Here is an 11,733-nt window from a genome sequence, read left to right as displayed (position 1 = left end):
AATCCGACCAAGCAGTTCACTGGGTTATACGTGTGTCATGGTTCAAAACCCATTACCGAGTTTTTGATCTCTGCAGTGGCGTGATCCTTTAACATCAAAACCCCAATCCTATCCCCATCACATTGCATGCTCGATCCCATATTTCTTCTAATGCCTTTCTTTTTCCACAGTTCTTTCTCTACACGTGGACAGCACTCATTCTCACAAGTTCCTCTGAATTGTCCTCGGTCATTGCATCGCTGCTAATAGAACAGTCTGTGACCATCGATTGTGCCGTAATGCATGCGTCTCTGTATATGAGGTTCTCCTGGTTCTGCTCCTTTCGCTGTGCATCAGTTCCTGGAGGTCATTGCAGTTCACGTGACATTCCTCCAGTTCAATATTCCTTTCGGCACAATAGTAGTCCATCACCATCAGATGGCAGAATTTGTTCAGGCATTCCCAGTCGCTGGACACCCCCTTATTTTCCATTTCTTGTCACCACAACGAGTGAGGCTATACATATTTTTGTACATGTTGTTTTCCTTGATATCCCTTTGGAGTACCTATGCACCAGTGGTAATGGCTGGGTCAAAGGGCAGGGTGTTTTTTAAAGGCCCTTTGGGCATGATTCCAAATTGCCCTGCAGAATGGGTTGGACCAATTCACAACTGCATCAGCGGTGTATTAGTGTCCCAATTTTGCCACACGCCCTGCAACATTTATCACATTTCTGCCCTGTTGGTCAATCTGCTAGGTCTCAGAGTGGTTTTACTTTCCATTCCTCCAATCAGGAGGGAGTGAGAACACTGAGAAGGTGGGATTTTGGGGGAAAGAGCTGAAACCAAAGGGAAGGCTGATGTAATGTTTGTTTCAGTAGATTTTACCCATCTTGACCTTTGAGAACCTTGACCTGAAGATTTCTATCATCTCCAAGTTTCTGTATTCCCCGCTATATTTTAAGGAAGCCTTGGTGAGGTAGAATGGTCAGGCTTTCCCTTTTCCCCCCACTAGGCCTAGTGAAGGCATCCTTCACTCTAACTACATTTTTGATGTCATCAGATTCCATTACGTTCAAGCCCTTTTTCCCTTCTTCAGGAAAATGTCATCTAGGAATAGATTTTTCTGGGCAAAGCTGGGCTTAGTCAGGTCATCTGCCCCGAGAGCCTCCCTCCCCAGAACCTCTGCCATACATCCGCATGCCCTCGGGAGTCCATCTAAGCTGGGAGCATGTGCTGTGCTGCACCTTCACCTCCCTGATGAGGCTATGGTGTCTTCTCAGTCCTCCCTGTCCAGTCTGCGCAAGTTGTGGACATTGTCCTTGGGCTGCTGGTAAGTAGGCCCCTAGGATTCTTGGTTTTTCTTGATATTTACCTATATATATATATATGTGTGTGTGTGTATATGTAAAATACATATGTCAGTCTATATACACACATATATGTATATTTGTGGACAGGACAGGCACATACCTATGTCTATGAACTCCTGGGCTATCCTCAGCTGAAGAGCACAGATTTAAGCATGCTCAGGATCCTATCCTTTAATATCTGATCCTTGGGATGGCCGTGGTGGGGACACAGGTTTATCCAGGACTCAAGCGTGGCTCAGGGCTGAGTAGGGACCTACTGGGGTGAGAAGAGAACGTGCCACCTCGCGTAATTTCCAGGGTTGTCTTTTCTCCCATCTTGCCGTGCTATGCCAAGTCTAGACCCCTCCATTTCCAGGGTGCATTAGGGAGTGGCCCTTCAGCATTGCTGCGTTTCTGATTCCTTTGTGCCTTTCAATTGATTCTGTCCCCATCCTGGGGTGGGTGGCTTGTGATTTCCCTGGTTTGGGAGGAGGCTGCCCTTCACCATCCATGAGAGGGTTGCAGAGTAGATAGTTGGTGGTGGCTTCGCTGTCAGAACGGCTATATAGATTCTGCTCAGAAAGGGGGTCCCCCAAGATTCTCTGCTGAGCAGGGGGTTCTCCAGGATTCTGAAGGGGGAGGGTTGCCATCTTGGTTTCTACTGGTCAACCTGAAGGTTCCAGAATAGCACAGAGAGGTTGTATGGCAACTGGTTGACCAAGCAGACTGCTGGGAACCACACTGGAGGCCTCTTGTAGAATCAGACTGCAGATGACCTGAAAGCCTTTAGGCATTATTCCTGAATCAGAAACCTATAGGCAGGCCATCCTCTGCATTGGAAAATAACCCTTCAGGATAGAGCAGAAGGAGAAAGACCCTTGTCCCAATCAGCCTTGGAGCAGCTCAGCAAAAGAAGGTAGCATTTCATCTAGGACAGTGATGGAGAGCCTCCCTTAGTCCTCACTCTAAAATGCAAAAGCTATCAGGAAGGGTTGAAGGGGATGCAGAGTCCTGGGGTGCTTGCAAAGGGAAGAGTGCAGTTCTGGACTCCTCGGTGTCCTTACTTAAAACCAACCTGCACTCCAGATCCCTCTCAAGTTCTCCCTCGGGAGTTTGTCACTTGCTCCCTATAGATTGGTAGCCAAATGTCTTACCTTACTCAGATTCTGAGAAGTCACTGGGCCATGATTTTAGGCCAGGGGATGAGGTTACAAAAACAATCCAATAGGGAAAAACCTGCTTTTGATTTCCTTTCGGGTAAAGTAATTGATAAATAAATATGTGTGTGTATGTGTGTTTGTGTGTGTGTGTGTGTGTGTGTGTGTGTGTGTGTACTGAAGTATGTGAGTGTGTGAGTGAGTGTGTGTGCTGATATCAATATATATTTTAACTCCAGGGAGGAATGTTCCATTGAATTTGATTAGTCTGCTTTCTTCTATATGATTGTACAAAAAATGCCAGTGAAAAGAGGATCATTAGGGAAAAATTTATAGAATTGAATTGAATACATTTTGTCAGACAGGCCGTATGGTAACCGTAGTCTTGAGTTCAAAGTAACCCCCAAGTCTCTGACTCCCCCCCACCACCCCAACCACACTCTTATTTATTTTAAACCTTCAACTTCCATCTGAGTTTCAATATTATGTATTAGTTCCAAGGCAGAAGAGTGTTACGGGCTTGGCAACGGGGGTGAAGTGATTTACACACTGTCCCGTAGCTGTGAAGTGTCAGAGGGCAGATTTGAACCCACCTTCCATCTCTAGGCCTGGTTTTCAATTCACTGAGCTGTTTTGAGTCTAAAATGAGATCGTATTTGTGCAGGGGTTAGAGCTAAGCTTGCCATCTCATGGGCTCTATAGAAAAAGCTAGTCATTAGGGTTCAGAAGACATAGGATCCTGGGCTGCTTATAGAGGCTAGAGAGGTACAGGCCTCATTGCTAGGCTTTCCATTGCCTGGCAGAGACTACCTCAGTTGATTGAGAATGTAAGACTTGGCATTTCTAGGGTTTCCTTTTGCCTTGTTGGCCATGTCTAAGCTTGCAGGTTTCAAGGTGGTTGGTTTCTGCAGAAGCTCTGTGTTTCCAGATGTTGTTCTCCTTTTGAAATCGCTCTGCCCAGAATTCTGTAGGTTCTCTGTTGTTTTCTTGTGTGGTTAGAGGTGAGGGAGTGATCTGTGTAGTCTACGTGAATTGATGGAACCCCACGAGCGCATGCAGTCTAGACTAGGTGTCTGGTGCCAAGGTGAAAGGCTTCTAGAGGAGGACAGGGTGTGTGGAGGAGGAAAATGGCCGTGTGTGGGGATAAGTATACTCCTTCAGGCAAGTGGTCCTTCAGAAGTGGTCCCAGAAGGGGGGATTGTACAAAAGGGAAGACTTCTGCCACCTGGGGTAGAATTGTCAAGGGATGGTGGCAGTAGATTCATTGAGACAGAAAGTGGCCTCAATGCATCGTGTCCAGACGTTCTGCCCTCCCCTTCCCGTATCTTCCCACAGTTGGGGGCTGAAGTCATCCAAACCATCTTTTTCTTTGAGGTGCCATGTTCTGCATTCCCTGAAAGTACAAGGAAGGGTTTGGTTCACCCCATGTGTGGCAACGAGTCTTGGGGCCTGTGGAGTGGATACCTGCCCTCAGGGTGCTCCCCAAATGAATTCAATTTGGGTGGAGGAAACCACACTTTAAACCTTCTGTGGAAAAATAAGGAATGAGACTAATACTAGTAATGATAATGAAACAAAAAACCTCCTTGTGGCCCTCATTTGTCCCTAAAGAGACCAATCTGGTTTTGGAGCAGGTCTGAGGGGAGAAGGAACCTCCTTCTTGTCTTCTGGAGCCATCCCCTCGGTTGTGGTCCAAAGCATGAGCCATAGTCTCAGAGACTCACCTGAAACTTCCAGCCCATCACTAAGGAACACTTAAAATCTTTTCTCTGTTTCCATCACTGTCTGTACGTATCTGATTCAAATGGAACCCGAGAAAGGTATGTGAGATGAAGGCTAGAGGAATATGCTGGACTTTCTGGAAATCTCTATCTGGAATCGTGCCTTGTCCTCCTACCTAAGAATGGGCCTTCCTCAGGGAAACACCATGGCATCCTTGGCCCAAGATGTTCTGCTTACCAATGAGTGAGCCTTTCCAAGAAATGATCTCATTTGATGTCTTGAAGTGTGAAGGAGCTGATTTTCTTTCTTTTTTACGCTCAGCCTTTTAACCCCCAACAGGAAGGGGCATTTGTCTTTGACACTGAGACAAAGGTCAGTAGAAAGAGGACTTTAATTTAGAATATTTTTCCACGGTTACCTGATTCCTGATCCCCCAGCCCTTTCCTTCCCATTGCCAAATCCGACAAGCAGTTCCACTGGGTTATACGTGTGTCATGGTTCAAAACCCATTACCGAGTTTTTGATCTCTGCAGTGGCGTGATCCTTTAACATCAAAACCCCAATCCTATCCCCATCACATTGCATGCTCGATCCCATATTTCTTCTAATGCCTTTCTTTTTCCACAGTTCTTTCTCTACACGTGGACAGCACTCATTCTCACAAGTTCCTCTGAATTGTCCTCGGTCATTGCATCGCTGCTAATAGAACAGTCTGTGACCATCGATTGTGCCGTAATGCATGCGTCTCTGTATATGAGGTTCTCCTGGTTCTGCTCCTTTCGCTGTGCATCAGTTCCTGGAGGTCATTGCAGTTCACGTGACATTCCTCCAGTTCAATATTCCTTTCGGCACAATAGTAGTCCATCACCATCAGATGGCAGAATTTGTTCAGGCATTCCCCAGTCGCTGGACACCCCCTTATTTTCCAATTTCTTGTCACCACAACGAGTGAGGCTATACATATTTTTGTACATGTTGTTTTCCTTGATATCCCTTTGGAGTACCTACGCACCAGTGGTATGGCTGGGTCAAAGGGCAGGGTGTTTTTTAAAGGCCCTTTGGGCATGATTCCAAATTGCCCTGCAGAATGGTTGGACCAATTCACAACTGCATCAGCGGTGTATTAGTGTCCCAATTTTGCCACACGCCCTGCAACATTTATCACATTTTCTGCCCTGTTGGTCAATCTGCTAGGTCTCAGAGTGGTTTTACTTTCCATTCCTCCAATCAGGAGGGAGTGAGAACACTGAGAAGGTGGGATTTTGGGGGAAAGAGCTGAAACCAAAGGGAAGGCTGATGTAATGTTTGTTTCAGTAGATTTTACCCATCTTGACCTTTGAGAACCATGACCTGAAGATTTCTATCATCTCCAAGTTTCTGTATTCCCCTCTATATTTTAAGGAAGCCTTGGTGAGGTAGAATGGTCAGGCTTTCCCTTTTCCCCCCACTAGGCCTAGTGAAGGCATCCTTCACTCTAACTACATTTTTGATGTCATCAGATTCCATTACGTTCAAGCCCTTTTTCCCTTCTTCAGGAAAATGTCATCTAGGAATAGATTTTTCTGGGCAAAGCTGGGCTTAGTCAGGTCATCTGCCCCGAGAGCCTTCCCTCCCCAGAACCTCTGCCATACATCCGCATGCCCTCGGGAGTCCATCTAAGCTGGGAGCATGTGCTGTGCTGGACCTTCACCTCCCTGATGGAGGCTATGGTGTCTTCTCAGTCCTCCCTGTCCAGTCTGCCGCAAGTTGTGGACATTGTCCTTGGGCTGCTGGTAAGTAGGCCCCTAGGATTCTTGGTTTTTCTTGATATTTACCTATATATATATATGTGTGTGTGTGTATATGTAAAATACATATGTCAGTCTATATACACACATATATGTATATTTGTGGACAGACAGGCACATACCTATGTCTATGAACTCCTGGGCTATCCTCAGCTGAAGAGCACAGATTTAAGCATGCTCAGGATCCTATCCTTTAATATCTGATCCTTGGGATGGCCGTGGTGGGGGACACAGGTTTATCCAGGACTCAAGCGTGGCTCAGGGCTGAGTAGGGACCTACTGGGGTGAGAAGAGAACGTGCCACCTCGAGTAATTTCCAGGGTTGTCTTTTCTCCCATCTTGCCGTGCTATGCCAAGTCTAGACCCCTCCATTTCCAGGGTGCATTAGGGAGTGGCCCTTCAGCATTGCTGCGTTTCTGATTCCTTTGTGCCTTTCAATTGATTCTGTCCCCATCCTGGGGTGGGTGGCTTGTGATTTCCCTGGTTTGGGAGGAGGCTGCCCTTCACCATCCATGAGAGGGTTGCAGAGTAGATAGTTGGTGTGGCTTCGCTGTCAGAACCGGCTATATAGATTCTGCTCAGAAAGGGGTCCCCCAAGATTCTCTGCTGAGCAGGGGGTTCTCCAGGATTCTGAAGGGGGAGGGTGCCATCTTGGTTTCTACTGGTCAACCTGAAGGTTCCAGAATAGCACAGAGAGGTTGGTATGGCAACTGGTTGACCAAGCAGACTGCTGGGAACCACACTGGAGGCCTCTTGTAGAATCAGACTGCAGATGACCTGAAAGCCTTTAGGCATTATTCCTGAATCAGAAACCTATAGGCAGGCCATCCTCTGCATTGGAAAATAACCCTTCAGGATAGAGCAGAAGGAGAAAGACCCTTGTCCCAATCAGCCTTGGAGCAGCTCAGCAAAAGAAGGTAGCATTTCATCTAGGACAGTGATGGAGAGCCTCCCTTAGTCCTCACTCTAAAATGCAAAAGCTATCAGGAAGGGTTGAAGGGGATGCAGAGTCCTGGGGTGCTTGCAAAGGGAAGAGTGCAGTTCTGGACTCCTCGGTGTCCTTACTTAAAACCAACCTGCACTCCAGATCCCTCTCAAGTTCTCCCTCGGGAGTTTGTCACTTGCTCCCTATAGATTGGTAGTCAAATGTCTTACCTTACTCAGATTCTGAGAAGTCACTGGGCCATGATTTTAGGCCAGGGGATGAGGTTACAAAAACAATCCAATAGGGAAAAACCTGCTTTTGATTTCCTTTCGGGTAAAGTAATTGATAAATAAATATGTGTGTGTATGTGTGTTTGTGTGTGTGTGTGTGTGTGTGTGTGTGTGTGTGTGTGTGTGTACTGAAGTATGTGAGTGTGTGAGTGAGTGTGTGTGCTGATATCAATATATATTTTAACTCCAGGGAGGAATGTTCCATTGAATTTGATTAGTCTGCTTTCTTCTATATGATTGTACAAAAAATGCCAGTGAAAAGAGGATCATTAGGGAAAAATTTATAGAATTGAATTGAATACATTTTGTCAGACAGGCCGTATGGTAACCGTAGTCTTGAGTTCAAAGTAACCCCCAAGTCTCTGACTCCCCCCCACCACCCCAACCACACTCTTATTTATTTTAAACCTTCAACTTCCATCTGAGTTTCAATATTATGTATTAGTTCCAAGGCAGAAGAGTGTTACGGGCTTGGCAACGGGGGTGAAGTGATTTACACACTGTCCCGTAGCTGTGAAGTGTCAGAGGGCAGATTTGAACCCACCTTCCATCTCTAGGCCTGGTTTTCAATTCACTGAGCTGTTTTGAGTCTAAAATGAGATCGTATTTGTGCAGGGGTTAGAGCTAAGCTTGCCATCTCATGGGCTCTATAGAAAAAGCTAGTCATTAGGGTTCAGAAGACATAGGATCCTGGGCTGCTTATAGAGGCTAGAGAGGTACAGGCCTCATTGCTAGGCTTTCCATTGCCTGGCAGAGACTACCTCAGTTGATTGAGAATGTAAGACTTGGCATTTCTAGGGTTTCCTTTTGCCTTGTTGGCCATGTCTAAGCTTGCAGGTTTCAAGGTGGTTGGTTTCTGCAGAAGCTCTGTGTTTCCAGATGTTGTTCTCCTTTTGAAATCGCTCTGCCCAGAATTCTGTAGGTTCTCTGTTGTTTTCTTGTGTGGTTAGAGGTGAGGGAGTGATCTGTGTAGTCTACGTGAATTGATGGAACCCCACGAGCGCATGCAGTCTAGACTAGGTGTCTGGTGCCAAGGTGAAAGGCTTCTAGAGGAGGACAGGGTGTGTGGAGGAGGAAAATGGCCGTGTGTGGGGATAAGTATACTCCTTCAGGCAAGTGGTCCTTCAGAAGTGGTCCCAGAAGGGGGGATTGTACAAAAGGGAAGACTTCTGCCACCTGGGGTAGAATTGTCAAGGGATGGTGGCAGTAGATTCATTGAGACAGAAAGTGGCCTCAATGCATCTTGTCCAGACGTTCTGCCCTCCCCTTCCCGTATCTTCCCACAGTTGGGGGCTGAAGTCATCCAAACCATCTTTTTCTTTGAGGTGCCATGTTCTGCATTCCCTGAAAGTACAAGGAAGGGTTTGGTTCACCCCATGTGTGGCAACGAGTCTTGGGGCCTGTGGAGTGGATACCTGCCCTCAGGGTGCTCCCCAAATGAATTCAATTTGGGTGGAGGAAACCACACTTTAAACCTTCTGTGGAAAAATAAGGAATGAGACTAATACTAGTAATGATAATGAAACAAAAAACCTCCTTGTGGCCCTCATTTGTCCCTAAAGAGACCAATCTGGTTTTGGAGCAGGTCTGAGGGGAGAAGGAACCTCCTTCTTGTCTTCTGGAGCCATCCCCTCGGTTGTGGTCCAAAGCATGAGCCATAGTCTCAGAGACTCACCTGAAACTTCCAGCCCATCACTAAGGAACACTTAAAATCTTTTCTCTGTTTCCATCACTGTCTGTACGTATCTGATTCAAATGGAACCCGAGAAAGGTATGTGAGATGAAGGCTAGAGGAATATGCTGGACTTTCTGGAAATCTCTATCTGCAATCGTGCCTTGTCCTCCTACCTAAGAATGGGCCTTCCTCAGGGAAACACCATGGCATCCTTGGCCCAAGATGTTCTGCTTACCAATGAGTGAGCCTTTCCAAGAAATGATCTCATTTGATGTCTTGAAGTGTGAAGGAGCTGATTTTCTTTCTTTTTTACGCTCAGCCTTTTAACCCCCAACAGGAAGGGGCATTTGTCTTTGACACTGAGACAAAGGTCAGTAGAAAGAGGACTTTAATTTAGAATATTTTTCCACGGTTACCTGATTCCTGATCCCCCAGCCCTTTCCTTCCCATTGCCAAATCCGACAAGCAGTTCCACTGGGTTATACGTGTGTCATGGTTCAAAACCTATTACCGAGTTTTTGATCTCTGCAGTGGCGTGATCCTTTAACATCAAAACCCCAATCCTATCCCCATCACATTGCATGCTCGATCCCATATTTCTTCTAATGCCTTTCTTTTTCCACAGTTCTTTCTCTACACGTGGACAGCACTCATTCTCACAAGTTCCTCTGAATTGTCCTCGGTCATTGCATCGCTGCTAATAGAACAGTCTGTGACCATCGATTGTGCCGTAATGCATGCGTCTCTGTATATGAGGTTCTCCTGGTTCTGCTCCTTTCGCTGTGCATCAGTTCCTGGAGGTCATTGCAGTTCACGTGACATTCCTCCAGTTCAATATTCCTTTCGGCACAATAGTAGTCCATCACCATCAGATGGCAGAATTTGTTCAGGCATTCCCCAGTCGCTGGACACCCCCTTATTTTCCAATTTCTTGTCACCACAACGAGTGAGGCTATACATATTTTTGTACATGTTGTTTTCCTTGATATCCCTTTGGAGTACCTACGCACCAGTGGTATGGCTGGGTCAAAGGGCAGGGTGTCTTTTAAAGGCCCTTTGGGCATGATTCCAAATTGCCCTGCAGAATGGTTGGACCAATTCACAACTGCATCAGCGGTGTATTAGTGTCCCAATTTTGCCACACGCCCTGCAACATTTATCACATTTTCTGCCCTGTTGGTCAATCTGCTAGGTCTCAGAGTGGTTTTACTTTCCATTCCTCCAATCAGGAGGGAGTGAGAACACTGAGAAGGTGGGATTTTGGGGGAAAGAGCTGAAACCAAAGGGAAGGCTGATGTAATGTTTGTTTCAGTAGATTTTACCCATCTTGACCTTTGAGAACCATGACCTGAAGATTTCTATCATCTCCAAGTTTCTGTATTCCCCTCTATATTTTAAGGAAGCCTTGGTGAGGTAGAATGGTCAGGCTTTCCCTTTTCCCCCCACTAGGCCTAGTGAAGGCATCCTTCACTCTAACTACATTTTTGATGTCATCAGATTCCATTACGTTCAAGCCCTTTTTCCCTTCTTCAGGAAAATGTCATCTAGGAATAGATTTTTCTGGGCAAAGCTGGGCTTAGTCAGGTCATCTGCCCCGAGAGCCTTCCCTCCCCAGAACCTCTGCCATACATCCGCATGCCCTCGGGAGTCCATCTAAGCTGGGAGCATGTGCTGTGCTGCACCTTCACCTCCCTGATGGAGGCTATGGTGTCTTCTCAGTCCTCCCTGTCCAGTCTGCCGCAAGTTGTGGACATTGTCCTTGGGCTGCTGGTAAGTAGGCCCCTAGGATTCTTGGTTTTTCTTGATATTTACCTATATATATATATGTGTGTGTGTGTGTATGTAAAATACATATGTCAGTCTATATACACACATATATGTATATTTGTGGACAGACAGGCACATACCTATGTCTATGAACTCCTGGGCTATCCTCAGCTGAAGAGCACAGATTTAAGCATGCTCAGGATCCTATCCTTTAATATCTGATCCTTGGGATGGCCGTGGTGGGGGACACAGGTTTATCCAGGACTCAAGCGTGGCTCAGGGCTGAGTAGGGACCTACTGGGGTGAGAAGAGAACGTGCCACCTCGAGTAATTTCCAGGGTTGTCTTTTCTCCCATCTTGCCGTGCTATGCCAAGTCTAGACCCCTCCATTTCCAGGGTGCATTAGGGGGTGGCCCTTCAGCATTGCTGCGTTTCTGATTCCTTTGTGCCTTTCAATTGATTCTGTCCCCATCCTGGGGTGGGTGGCTTGTGATTTCCCTGGTTTGGGAGGAGGCTGCCCTTCACCATCCATGAGAGGGTTGCAGAGTAGATAGTTGGTGTGGCTTCGCTGTCAGAACCGGCTATATAGATTCTGCTCAGAAAGGGGTCCCCCAAGATTCTCTGCTGAGCAGGGGGTTCTCCAGGATTCTGAAGGGGGAGGGTGCCATCTTGGTTTCTACTGGTCAACCTGAAGGTTCCAGAATAGCACAGAGAGGTTGGTATGGCAACTGGTTGACCAAGCAGACTGCTGGGAACCACACTGGAGGCCTCTTGTAGAATCAGACTGCAGATGACCTGAAAGCCTTTAGGCATTATTCCTGAATCAGAAACCTATAGGCAGGCCATCCTCTGCATTGGAAAATAACCCTTCAGGATAGAGCAGAAGGAGAAAGACCCTCCCCAATCAGCCTCGGAGCAGCTCAGCAGAAGAAGGTAGCATTTCATCTAGGACAGTGATGGAGAGCCTCCCTTAGTCCTCACTCTAAAATGCAAAAGCTATCAGGAAGGGTTGAAGGGGATGCAGAGTCCTGGGGTGCTTGCAAAGGGAAGAGTGCAGTTCTGGACTCCTCGGTGTCCTTA

At 46.7% G+C, this 11,733-nt stretch overlaps 1 protein-coding gene across 8 annotated transcripts in view; it reads left to right on the top strand.

The window, feature by feature from the left end:
• Window positions 1–2,038: 2,038 nt before the first annotated feature.
• Window positions 2,039–11,733, top strand: part of LOC100617194 (transcriptional repressor protein YY1-like) — a 179,059-nt gene continuing 169,364 nt past the window's right edge. For all 8 annotated transcript variants that reach the window (XM_056808918.1, XM_056808919.1, XM_056808915.1 and 5 more), the window contains exon 1: window positions 2,039–11,586. The gene's annotated coding sequence lies outside the window, so the exon portion shown is untranslated. The remainder of the gene's footprint in view (window positions 11,587–11,733) is intronic.

This window comes from Monodelphis domestica, chromosome X (genome assembly GCF_027887165.1).
Source record: "Monodelphis domestica isolate mMonDom1 chromosome X, mMonDom1.pri, whole genome shotgun sequence".
Lineage (NCBI taxonomy): Eukaryota > Metazoa > Chordata > Mammalia > Didelphimorphia > Didelphidae > Monodelphis > Monodelphis domestica.
This window is presented reverse-complemented; position numbering and strand designations above follow the sequence as displayed.